The sequence below is a fragment of the Acinonyx jubatus genome, chromosome B3, assembly GCF_027475565.1.
Source record: "Acinonyx jubatus isolate Ajub_Pintada_27869175 chromosome B3, VMU_Ajub_asm_v1.0, whole genome shotgun sequence".
NCBI lineage: Eukaryota > Metazoa > Chordata > Mammalia > Carnivora > Felidae > Acinonyx > Acinonyx jubatus.
The window spans coordinates 36,185,467-36,198,734 of NC_069386.1; the positions used below are offsets into that span (position 1 = coordinate 36,185,467).

General features: G+C 53.6%; 1 protein-coding gene across 2 annotated transcripts in view; it reads right to left on the reverse strand.

Annotated features, from left to right (window-relative positions):
- Window positions 1-13,268, reverse strand: part of CORO2B (coronin 2B) — a 133,409-nt gene that overhangs the window by 119,047 nt on the left and 1,094 nt on the right. Inside the window, exon 2 of one of the 2 annotated variants that reach the window (XM_027067627.2) lies at window positions 12,112-12,205. The exons of the other annotated variant lie outside the window; for it this stretch is intronic. The gene's annotated coding sequence lies outside the window, so the exon portion shown is untranslated. The remainder of the gene's footprint in view (window positions 1-12,111; window positions 12,206-13,268) is intronic. 2 annotated transcript variants of the gene reach the window in all.

Consider the following 13,268-nt stretch of genomic DNA (forward strand, 5'->3'; position numbering starts at 1 on the left):
TACAAGCCTCTAGAGAGCCAGGTGCCAGCTTCTGTTTCAGCCAGGTGTCTGGGGATGAGGGCTGCCCCTGGACATGACTCCAGAAGGGAATTCAGCTTTGAAGAAATCTTGATGCCTGGGACCGCCCCCCCCCCCCCCCCCCCCCGCCCTGGAGATTCGGATTCTATTGTTCTGGGGGGAAGGCGGGCAGAAAGGACCAACCCCATAATTTGTAGGGACCCTTGACCAAAAGTGAATAAGCATTTCAAGACAGTGTCATCAGAACATTAGACCCAGTGTCACACAGGTCACACTCCCGTGAAGCCGGCCGTGGGGGCAAGCGTTCAGACCTCCCCAGGTGATGTGCGACCAGCGTTGAGAACCTCCTCTAAGGACAATGGGGGCCACTACAGGTCCTGCACCTCTGAGCTCCCGCGACAATGCACACACCTCTATGCCTGGGCTGCCTGAAGCACAAACATTTGCAGAGGGAATGAACACAGGAACAGACGGAGGGCAATGAAGCTTGAACCAGAACGCTGGGAAGGATCTTTTTTCCGCTTGCTTTTAAAATCAAATATAAATATATGAAATATTAACATTGTATATTTAATAGGTAAATGTATTACGCCAATGATTATCTTACAGAAGAAAATAAGAGATTCATATTTTAATATTAACATATGAAAATATTCCCAACGTGCCCACAGTGCACAGATCTTAAGTGTTCAGCTTGAAAAATTGTTACTCGTGCCTGTATTCGCCCGACGACCGTCACTCCAGAAGGTTCTCTCGTGCCCTATCCCAGTTAACACCACACCCCACCCTGTCCTATGCCAGGTCACCAATAAGAAGTGGACAGAATTTTCGTTGAAGGGCTCTCTGGCTGAAGGAGGGAGAATCAGCACAGGTGGGGGGGTCTGGAAGAGACATGGAAAGGGCCGACTGATAAAACCCCCTCATGTGCGAAGGGCTGATATTCACACCAAATGAGAGGGAATAAGCACAAAGTTTCAGAGGGGCTCAGGATCTTGCTCAAAGTCACAGGGCAAGCTGATGGCAGTCACAGGGCAACCAGGACTCTAACCCTGATCCTCAATCCCCAAGTTTTATTAGCTTTTCACAACCTTGGCGCGCGCTAGACTCAGAGGGAGGAGGATGGGGCAGGGCCTGAGACTGGGCAGAACAGGGAGTAAGGACATCCGTAAGCTCCCTTCTGCACCCAGCCTTGGACCAGGTGATGTTACCCTAAGATAGACAGGGAAACTGAGTCCCAACCAGAGGGGGGCAGGACTGACCCAATGGGGGTTTAGCTGGGGTTTAGGAGGAGCCGCTAGAAGCCCTCTGGAGAGGTCTTCCCTCTAGGCTGTCTTCCCAGCAGGAGACTTCTGGCCCTCTGTCCCTTCCTTCTGTTTTCTCAAACCCCAGACCCAACTTTTCAGGCAGCCTCAGGCAGACAGGAGAGGCCAGTAGCGTGGAGTGGTCCCGTCAGGGGTATCTCCTTGGGGGAGAAGGGGCACAGGTGCTCTCTCCCAGACACAGGGAGATACATGCAGGGAATCTGGGCTGGGGGCCTGAAACCCCTACACCCACCTCGCTGTGCCCAGGCTTTGGGAATGTCCTCTAAGGTCAGGCTGGGGCAGACCACCCAAAATGCGAGTCTGATCACTTCACTCCTCCGTGAAAACCTCTCTGGGGCACCTCTCCACCCAGCCGCACCCAGTTCTTGCCTCTCGTGGAATAAGCCAGACCCGTGTGCACGTCCATGTTTTTGTTCATGCCATCCCCTCTCCCTGGAATGCCCTTCCTTCCTCTTCATGTGCTTCTGCCTACTCATCCTCGGAGACTGAGCGAAGAAACCTTCCCTTTCTCCAGAAACTTTCCCTGGCCTCCTCAGCCTGTCCCCTTGGCTGCAGAACTCTGTGCACACACCCCTGCCGTCCCACACCGCAGCTCACCGGCCTCCCTTTGCCACATCCCCGCAGCTGTGTGTCCCTCTGGGCAGCCTGTCTCCCCCATTAGACAGGGATTCCCCCCAGAGGGGACTGCTTGAGTGTAACCCTCATGCTTGGTGCCGCGTACTTTGGGCCTAGCACACAGGTGCTCAGGAAACTTTTTTTTCCCTTTGTTTTTTTTAATTAATTATTTGAGAGAAAGAGAAATCGAGAGAGCACCAGGAAAGGAGAGGGAGGGAGGGAGGGAGAGAGAGAGAGAGAGAGAGACAGAGAAAGAGAGAATACCAAGCAGGCTCCAGGCCATCAGCACAGAGCCTGATGTGGGGCTCAATCTCATGAACCGTGAGATCATGGCCTGAGCCGAAACCAAGAGTCGACGCTTCACCGACTGAGCCACCCAGGCGCCCCATCAGCAAATATTTTTTGAACGAATCTAGGGCCTCATTTTATTTGCCTAGGGGAAGGGGAGGGTAGTCAGCGGCCAGGACAGCGGGGCAGTCAGGGTGGAGAGGAACTTGGACTGATGGCCACCCTCGCCACTCAGTCCCCCTGGCAAATCTGGCTCACTGGTCCTCCCTTCCCGCCTCACTCTCCTCCTTGGGAACCTCTCCCGCGTGGCCAGTCTCATTATTCTCGGGTCTTGCTATCTGCAGGCCGGGCCCAGTCAATGATAACCACTTAAGTAAGGTATTACCCCTCCTAGGGGAACTTATATTTTAATAACATCTGAAATGCCCAGAGGAACTGAAGCCTGTAGTGGTTCTGGGCACGGTGCTGGGAGGGTGATCTTAAAAAAGCAATCACACAGCACGGTCAGCTCCCACTATCTGGCCAGGGGGCCCCGAGGTTTCTGCATGTCCGTGGGGCTGTGCAGTCAGAGAGGTCAGGGTCAGGTCTCAGTCCACCCTTTCCCACTGTACAAGCTGGGACGACTGCTGCCCTCTCTGAGGCTTGTTCTCCCGCTCTGTAAAGCGGGGGTAACACCAGCATTGTGGGGTACATGAGATAACGGATGCGACACGCTCAGCATGGGGGGCAGGCTCGACATCATTCCTGCTCTTTTCTAAAGCAAAGGCCCACTGAGCTTGCTGTCCAGCACTCTGGGTCTCCAGGGGCCCCCCAGAGGGGTGGCTTTGTTTGCTGCTCCTGAGCCCCCTCTGTTTCCTCCTCCCACTCTCCCTCCTTGGCTCCCTCCCTCCAAGCCAGAGTTCCAGGGAAAACTTTGCCCGGAGACTTCTCAAGCCAGTGATAAGGTCTGGCCAGAAGAAAGCTCTTAGCAACCCAGGCTCCCAACCCAGAGGCCCTTCTAATGGTTTCAGAGAAACAAAGGAGGGAAAGATTGCCTGCAGCCCAGCGTGCCAGGAGGGCTGGCTTCCAGGAGGGAGAGTGGGGTTCACGGGCCTCTGTGGCGGCCACGGTGGCAGCCTGGAACGTGGGGCCCCTAGCTGCCAGATCTCGGGAATCACAGCCCCCTGGCCAAGCAGAAGGAGCCTCAGAGCTCACTCCTACTGCCTCTGCCATGGCCACGGCCAGGCAGGGTGGTTGGTCCTGGCTGGTTACCTGGGGAGCTGAGCCTCTCCATTCGGGTGCCCCCTGCCATCGAGGTGAAGTTCTCAGGGTCTCCTTTCTAGAACTTTCCCCTACTTCTGAATCAGCCCTTGGCCTAGAAAAACCGACTGAACTGAAACTCACCCAACCTGAGCCTGCCATCAACCAGAGGGAGCCCCACTCCCTACTTGGCCACTTGTGCCCCCCTTTCAGGGCCTCACTTTTCTCCTCTGCAAAATGGGGGACCCCATTACACCCCTTCAGAGTTCCTTCCAGCTCTCACAGTCCACGGACGTACAGGAGTAAGGATTTAGCCCAGGCAGCCACATACAGGGAATGGTTTGGGCTTCCTCAAAATCCCACCCAACCTTGTATTTTGCACCGGCTACCCCAAAGTCTACACCACATCTTTGACAAGTGCTGTGAAAGATACCAAAAAAATCAGACATCATCTCTGGCCTGAGAGCTCACAGTCAAGTCAAGGAGTCAAGGTTCATGCTCCGAAAACAATTCCCATACAACAGAACATATTGGGCCTTTACCTACAGCTGATGTAGTAGAGACGGGGCACCACAGGAACTCCCAGAAAAGAGGAATTAATGCAGATCCCAACCCTGAAAAGGCCAATTTGACAGAATAGCCTCAGTCCATAACAACTTGAGTTTGTTCTCACTCATTATAATGACTATGGCAGGAAGGCAGACCCAGGGTCTTTAGAGGACACAGTTGTGATAATAAAAAGTTATCAGATGGACCCTCAGGTACACAGAAATCCCCTTTCCCAGAATTCCAAATTTCTCGGAATCCCAAATTTCCCCATGCATTCCTGCAACATGATCTTTCACCTGGAGGTCAGCAGGGCAAGTGTGAACAACATTTTCTTCATGAAGCTAAACCAAAACCTCAGGAATTAAATCCTCTTGTCCCCTTCCTCCAACACCTTTCTTTCCATCAGCTGTTCTACGTCCTGGAAATTCCCCCCAGATCCCAGATCGTAATGCTGTTAGTTCTGAAGTCATATTCAAGATGTTTAAATGGTTTACTGCAAAGCTAGTAGAGGGTCTTTCTTTCCATAAACTCAAAGGAAAAATGGGTCTGAGCCTCAGGGGTGCCAGGATGTATCTAGAGCAAAGGTCAAGGCCATTTGCCAGTGGGGGGTGGGTCTCTCTTCCCAGAGACCTGGGCAAGACTGTGCTTTGGGACAAACCTTCCCCCACCTTCCGCAGGGAGCTCGGGCCTGCAGGGATCCAGATCAAGGTTTAGAGGCTTTATTCGCCTCACTTTTCAAACGAAAGCAGGACATCCAATTTTTATAGCCAGATTATTTGTCCCAAGCATATTAAAACAGCCAAAATAGGACAGGAAGAGGGAAAAGCAACTTTTCATCTGCCCCAAAGTAGCCTGACAGTTAAAACAGACAGAGGCTGTTTGGGGGAGATGAACTGGTCCTTTCTGCCGACACGGTGTAAAACAGTTTTTCAGTCAGGGCAACAGCAGGGGAGAAGGGGGTTAGCTGTTGGATGGACTGCCTAACCCCCAAAGCGGTGGGACACTGGTGGAGGAAGGGAGCAGGACAGGTGCCAATTACAGAGACACTAAACTACCCCCCTCATGACATCTACAGAGAGTGCCTTACTTACATACTACCGTGCCCTAGTGAGGTGGAGAAATGAATTTCCTTTTCACAGATGAGAGAAACAGAGGCTCAGAGACGTTGAGGGCCTAGCCCAAGGTCACGCAGGGAGGAGCAGAGACAAGAGCAGAGCCCGAGTCTTTTGCCTCCAGATCCCCTGACCTGGCCACAGGCCTCAGGGTCATCGCTACCTGCCAGACTGAGTGGTAAGAAAGGCCTGGAAGGCACGCTACGTGCCCCACCCCCCCACAACCGGCTTGGTGACCTTAGTAAGTTACCTCCCTTCCCTCTCTGGGCCTCTGTGCCTGCACCTACAGGAAGGGGAACAGTAAGAACACCGGAAGATTAAATGAGTAAATACACGCGAAACACTTTTTTGTGTGCCCGGGATAAACAAAGCACCCTAGAAAGGTCAGCGCCTTCTGCTGTTGTTACTCCTTATTTCACTGTCAGCTTCTTGAAAGCAGGGACCTAACACCCGGTGAGAGCCCAGGAACTGCCTACAAGAGACTAGTATTTGTTAAACGGGTCTAAATTAAGATTAGGAGTCAGCCTCATGTTCCTAGAAAGTGTGGAGTGCCATGGAGGCAGAGGACTGGACCAGATGACCTCAGACAGCTCTGGAGTTGAACACGAGCACGGGGGCTTGTTTCTAGGGATTAGTGTGAGCACCCATCCAGAGGGAGCATCCCCATATCCCCCTGCTGGGCAGCTGGAGCCTTCAAGGGTGTTATCATCTGTCTCACACAGGGGCCAGTAAGTTCACACCTTGTGGCCCGAGCACCATGCCCTGTGAAACATCACACACATACATACATACGTGTGTGTATATGTCCCTACAGTTTTATTTTAAAGACCAAGAGCCAGCCCAGATAATCATAAAGATTTCGAGAATAAAAACGGTTAGAATCGGGCCCAGTAAAAATATAAGGTGGAAATTTTCCTGCCAGAGCAAAGTTTCCTTCTGGAAAAACAAATGACCCCTCCCTGGAGCTGCCTGCCAGCCAGGAGAGGCCCTGCCCTTCCAAACAAAGCTCTTCTAACCAGGGAGGCTCTCTGAGGGGCGGCAGAGGCTGGACCACTGAATGTGGCACTTCCGTACCCCCCTTGCCCAGGTCGACTTTAAGAAGTGGCCCACGGAAAAGCCATCCTCCCGAGATCAGGAAGCCACACAGAGGAGGAGAAAAAGAATGTGGGAGTCCACAGGCCCACGTCTGGACCAGCCTCTAATCTGCCTGGCCGAGCAACTTTCTGCAGCTTACTTGGCCTCTCTGTGCCTGTTTCCTCATTCCTGACGTGGGGATGACCGTAACCTACACCATAAAGTCACTCTGAGCGTAAAAGGAGCCAATCCATGTGCTGAGCTCTCACCAACAATGCTGGCATGTGGGGAGCATTCCTGGCCAGTGATCTGACTCCCGGCATCTGCCTGTGCCTTTACCTCCGTTACCCACTCCTCAGCTCCTCCCTCTCACCGGCTACCTCCTACTCATCCTTCATGAATCAGCTTAAAAGTCACCTTCCTGCCCCTCTGACTAGGTCAGGCCCTCTGCTGTTATTCCCAGAGTTCCCTGTACTTCTCATCTCATAAGCCCCAGGACACTCATTGTAAGCGTGTTTAATTTTCTGTCTACCCGACGTTAATAGCTAACACTAACTGCCAGGCATGTGGTAAGTGCTTCACACGGATCAGCTCATTTAATCTTTATAATAATCCTTTTAAGTGCTACTATTATCAATCCCAATTAATGGATGGGGAAACAGATGTTCAGAGAGGTTAGGCAACTTGCCCAAGAACAAACAGCAAGGAAATGATACAGGGCCATCTGTCTGACTCTAAAGCTGGCATTCTCAACCACCAGCGCCCCCTGGTAATCAGGGGCCATCTCCAGAGGGCCACCCACCCTGGGCACAGAGGGAATTTGCATATTCAAGAGGGTAAGGGCTGCAGGTCTGGACCACAGACCTGTGTGTTCCCTACACAAAGCTAGCTTTGTGGAAATGGAGAAGGTGGCCCTGCTTCTATCATACTTGTTCTCCCCCTGGGCTGGCCACCTTGCCTAAGAGGCCCCGTCTGATGTCGGACGCCATGTGCAGGACACCTTCTTCCTCACTCGCTCAGCTTACATTTTTTTCCCCCAAATTATTTACGTGGTTCCCAGCTCCAGCAAAGGCCACAGGAAAGCCTATGCAGACCACATCCACAGATGTCACCCCCAAGGCAAGCAGCACTTGTCAAGCACACCTTGGTGCCAGGGCCCCAGATGCCCAGACAAGAGCCCTTTGCCACGGGGTGGGGGTGGGGGACAGAATACAATCCTGGAACTTAGATGGCTGGGTACGGATCCCCACCCACTCCCCCACCCACGAAACCTGCAACCTTGAGCAATTCACTTATGCTCACTGAGCCTCAATTTCCTCCTCTGGAGAATGGGATCGTCTGATACTAGAATCCACCTCATGGTTGCACAGAGTCAACGCGATCAAGTGTGCCCAATGCCTGCTTAATAACTGTTATTCTTGTGAGGACGGTGATTAATCTTCATAGGATGTGGACCATGAGTGATTGGATTGTGAAGGTTCTGGCTCAAAGTCAGAAGACCTGGGTGTGCATCCCAGCTCTGACCCACATTAGCTCTGTGATTTGGGTGTGGCCATGTTTTCACTCGGAGACTCTATTTATTCATCTGTAAATAGGGGGAACCCTCCTCACCCTGGGACCCTCGGAGGGATTCAGTGCAGTAGCCCATGTTTGTTTTCTGTAAGTGGGACTGTCCTGAGCAGACCCGGGTGCCTCCCGTTGCCGTGTTAATTAATTGGAAGGAGGGTGCCAGCCAGAAACCAATTAGGAAGGCCCCTCCAGGGACCTCCTGGGGGAGGGGGAGGGAGAGGGCAAAGAAAGGCAGGTGACGGCTCCTCCTCCATTGTCCCCACCCCACCGACTTGTGCCTTCTCTGCAGCTGGTTCCACACTCCAGGCCCACGAAGGAGAGGCTCATTCTAAACAGCTTCTTTTCATGTGGAAGCCGCTGGATTTGCATCTGTCCTTGCCTGGCAGGGCCTGCTCCGTGCCAGCTGCTCTAAGCTTCCCAGGCTCCAGGCTACTCCGGGGGCTAGGCCTGAGCCTGCAGGGTCCCCAGGCAGGGAAAGGAAGGGGAACAGAACAAGCTGATCAGGAGAAGCCGGAAGGAGAGGGGGCTGGGCACAGAGGGAATTTGCACATTCTCTCATCTCCTGGACACCAGACAAATTCTGTGGCTAGCATATCCAAATCAGAATCTGGGCTGCCCCGGTGCCAGGAGCCGGTGGTGGCTGAGGCCATGTCTGCTCCAGGCTAGCCAACCTGGGAGAGAAATGGAAAAACTCACTCCATCTCCGAGCTGCCAGGGACCGATGCTGCCAGGCCGTTGGTCTAGCCAGTGTCCACACTCCCAGGCCGGCCAAGCTCAAGTCTAGTCTGACTCCACACGGCCAGCTAGCCAGGGGGCTTCTGGGGCCCTGGGGAGCCCCACGATGCATCCCAGATGCCTCTGCGGGCTGCCACAGGTGCTAAGGTGGCAATGCCCCAGGCAAGAGAACACGGGGCATCTGGGCACATATGGGAAGAAAGTAACTCATCAGAGCTCTTCTGAGAGTGAGCTGCATTGCCTGGAGGGAAAGACAGTAAGGAAGGAAAGATCCTGAAGTTATGAACACTTAAAGTATGCAGACGACAGACCTCTCCTGGCTTGTGCCCGCTGGACGCTGAGACTCCTAACTCAGGACTTTGGCACATCTCCTTCCCCACCCATCTTCTCCAAGGTTCCGGACAGCAGGGCCTGTGGCTTAGGCATTCTGTGACCTTAATGCCTCACACGGGGCCTGGCCCAGAATAGGAGCTCAGATACGAATGGGTGAATGTTAGCCACAGACCTTCAGCATGAGAATGCCAGGGCTCTGGAAGAAGAACTGAGTGGAGGGAGGAGGTATAATGGGTACACGGAACAGAGAAGCAGAAGCCCCACGCCACCCCCAGGTTTCTGGGAGCTGGGTCTGTGTGGGTAATGTCTCCGCCTTTGAGCTGGCTCTGTGACAGGCTTGCTCTCTCATTTCTTCTCCCAGTAAGGGCCAGACAGGAAAGAAGTGCTGGGAAGTGGAATGTCTGGGAGTCCAGGCATCTCCTGGGTAGGCTAGATCCTGGGTCCAGGAGTCGGAGGCAGAAGGGCTTTGTATCTCTTCCTCCCCATCCTGACCCTGGGTGTAGCAAGGGCTCCCATACACCTTGACCCCTCAGGAGTTTTCAACAAGGGGGGTGGCTGCCCAGCAGAGGGAATCTCAGACACCAGCATCCAGGCCAGGACGATGCAGTGGGGTGACTGGAGTGGGGCCCTGTCCCCACTCAGGCTGCCTGGGGGCCCCCTTGCAGGGCAGCCAGGTGGGAAAAGCACTTGCTTTAGGCAAGTTATAATTTGCTCCCTGGGTCTCAGTTCCCCTATTTGTCAAGGGAGAGATTTGGATGACTTGGGGCCACTCTTCGGGGCCCGAGAGACACATGACCTTGCCAAATGAAGGCCTGTTAGTAACTACCTGGGCAAGGCAACCCTGTCCTCAGTCCCACTGCATTCAGGAGGAGCCATGGGCTCCCCTCCCTGAGCCGTGCTCTGCTGGGACAGGCACAGAAGAGAGAAGGGGTGACCTACGGAGCGAGGGGCCAGTGTGACTGCTGATAACACTTGTGAACCTGGAATTGGCTGCTTAGAGGGGGATGCTGGCATCTGGAGTCTTCTCCTTGCACTCACTCCTTCTCCTAAGACCTTCTGAGGTGCGTCAGGCACTCCTGCTCCTCAGGGCTCTTTGTTCTTGGACTGCTGACCCCCTGAGCTGACCGTGGGAACGCAGAAAGCATCAAGCTCACTGGCGTCTAACCCAACAAGTCGCACCTGGGAATAAGGCAGCCCAGTCACTATAAGTCATCACCTTCCTTACCTCCAAGCCCCACGGTCCAGTCTGGTCACATCCAGACAAAAGCCAAGAAATCACTCCAAAGGCCCTAGAAGCAACAAAAGGGGTTTGCAAAGTCCTGCATGACAGCTGGCAGACTTCTTTAAAAAAAAAAAAAATTTAATGTTTATTTGTTTTTGTGAGACAGAGACACACACACACACACACACACACACACACACACACACACACGGCACGGGTGGGGGAGGGGCAGAGAGAGAGGGAGACACAGAATCTGAAGCAGCTTCCGGGCTCTGAGTTGTCAGCACAGAGCCCGACGTGGGGCTCAAACTCATGAACCGCGAGATCACGACCCGAGCCGAAGTCGGACGCTTTAACCGACGGAGCCACCCAGGCGCCCGTGCAGACTTTTCTTATAGCCTATTGACTTGTGCTCTACACACAATTCTAATGTATTTTGTTCTGTTTTTCTAGTTGATGGCAGTTTAGAAACCTATTTAGAACCAGAGAAGCACTGACATATGACTGAAATGGCACAGAGACAGAAAAAGTATAAAGAGCAGGCGTGAGAACACAAAGAACAAAATCATCCTGCTCCTGGGAAAGCGGCCTTCATTCCCTCAACACTGACTTGCCCTCTGGACAGATACTGGACTGAGACTGGGGGCAGGAAGGACCTTACTCCCTTGGATGGTTCTGGTCTGGGAAGCCGCATCCCTTCTTTTCTTCTTCCTTTTCCTCCTCGTTACATAAAGAAGCTAAGACAGCTTACGAAACTACACACAATAAGATAGAGCTGAAAAAACGTCATAACCAGGAATCATGCCATCAGGCGAGAAGGCCACCCTCCAGAGATCCGCAGGGCTCTTTAGCTCTAGTGCGATTTAGGGCAGGGGTCCCTCCAGAACCGCCCAGGATCTATGTGCCACTTTAGCGGCTGGACCTCACCGCGAAGGTGGCTGGGCTACGTGTGGGAATGGGGATGGTAAATGGAAAATGGAGGCCCACCTGCTCTCAGGAAGTCCTACTGAAGGTCTAGCAGCTCGTCATCTGGGTTCCCCTTGTGCACTTTCCAGGCCCTCTGAGCTAATAAGACCTGCTGCAATCCACACCTAACCCTGGCCCTGAGGACTCCAAGGGGCAGGCAGCTGAGGCTCGCCAGAGAGGGAGGACCTTTGCCTCGAGGAGGTTCAGCAAGGGCTGGGGTCTCGCCCTCTAATCCATTCCTCCCCTGCCTGTCACTCCAGTTGGTAAGCAGTGATTCCACCTTCCAGACCCCCTTCAGGATTCTTCTTCGTATCTGGCTTATAACTAGACCAACCCCTCCCCTCCCCTCCCCCAGGACAGAGAGCCCCCCAGTCTCCATCAGAGCTGACTTCCTCACCGAAGCTGTACCAAGGCCCAGCAGAAGGGACCCAAGACATCAATGAAACTCACTGCTGCATCTCACAGATGGGAAAACACAGGCTTAGAGATGGGAGTGACTGGCCCAAGATCACACAGCCTGTGTGTGGGTGACTGAGGACTAGAGGCCAGGCTTCAGACTCCCAGAGCACTGTGGTTCTTCTGGAAATCATGGCGCAGGCTCTTCCAGCAGGCTCTCAGGCAGCCGGACTGCCCCCAGACCCCTCTCCTGCATTTCTCCTGTTCTTGTAGCCCTCCCCACGTGAACACTTCCAGTCTGTGAAGGGCTGGCCAAGGGGAGAGAAGATAGGGTTAAAGTGGGGATTTTATTTAATCCTCTGAGCTGGCTTAAACCGATGCCACATTGGTTAGAACAGGAGAAACATACAGAAGGGTTTGGCGGGGGGTGGGGGAAAGGGGAGGGCATTAGTGAATAATCACTAGATACCGAGAGGCTTGGCCTGCCAATGAATTTAGCAGACAACTACCCTCCTTCATGGCGTCTCCACCCCAGGGCCTGAGCCTCCAACTACTGACCCCCTTCCCTGGGAATAACCCAATCTCCAGGGTACTCAACAGTGTAGAGCAATGGAAAGATCCCAGGCCATAGATTGAGACGCATCTGAAGGCAAACCCCAGTTCTGCTACTTACTCACTGTGTGACCTTAGGCAAGTCACTTGACCTCCCTGAGCCTCTGCTTCTTCCTCTCTTAAAGGGGGCTGAACATTCCTTCCTTGCAGGCCTCCTGAGAAGGAAGACTACCTGAGCTCATGCACATAAAGAGGCGCAGGGGAGGCATTGAGTCAGATGTGAGTGCTATTATTACAAATCTCATATCCTTTATCTCTCATCCAGGCCCATCCATTACTCTTCTGCCTCGGCCTGCTTGCGTCTTCGACATTAATAACCTTAATGATAATAATCCTTCCCAGCCAGCCCTGCCGGTACTAGCCAAAGCAGACCCTCAGCCCCCAGGCACATCTTCCCGCACTGTTTCTAAGAGGCAATTTGGGCACTGAGCTCAAAGACCCTGAACAGACATGCTGTCTTACGGCAGGCAGATTTCATGGGGGCAGTGGTAGCCCCTGGCTTATCAGAAGGAGCCAGGACCACCCCTCCCATCACCTCCACAGCTGACCCTCCATCTGGTCCACTACTCTGACCACGAGTAAGCTGCCCTCTCCATGTTGGCCTCCGACTCTCTGATTCTGACAGCCAGGTGGGCAGCTACTGGAATCTGGCCTTGGGTGTGTGGATTGCCGGACCAAATGCCAAGGCCAGGCTGTGAGCTCCTTACCCTGAAGGAGCGCTCTGAGAAGTGTGGGTTCACACCCTGGATCTTCTTCTTGGTTCTTCCACTGTCTGTCACCAGCCCCAGGATGCACATTATCGTCCTCATATTCCACAAGAGGAAATTGAGGCCCAAAGCAGAAGGGCCCAGCCAAGGTCATCCACGGGGTTTGGGGGTGATCCGGGGAGTGAACTCAGGTCTCCTCAGGTCTCCTAATCCTGGGCACTTTCTACCACCCTGGTCAGCTTTCCATACCAGGGAGGCCCCGAAGTCTCTCCAATGAACCTGGGCCCCAGTGCCAACAGTCCAAGAACTCTCTTCCAATATGGGAACTGCCAGAATGCGCATCTCTCCCTTCCCTGTCACGTTCCCTCTTTAAGCCAGTCGCCACAGAACCTGTCCTATCCCTGGTAGCAACTCCCGGGGCTGGGGAGCGCCTTCTCCACTGAGTAACTCTGGAGTGGGGCCAGAGTTCGCGGGATGGGCGGCAGAGGCCAGCAGGTGGGGTGGGCTTTCC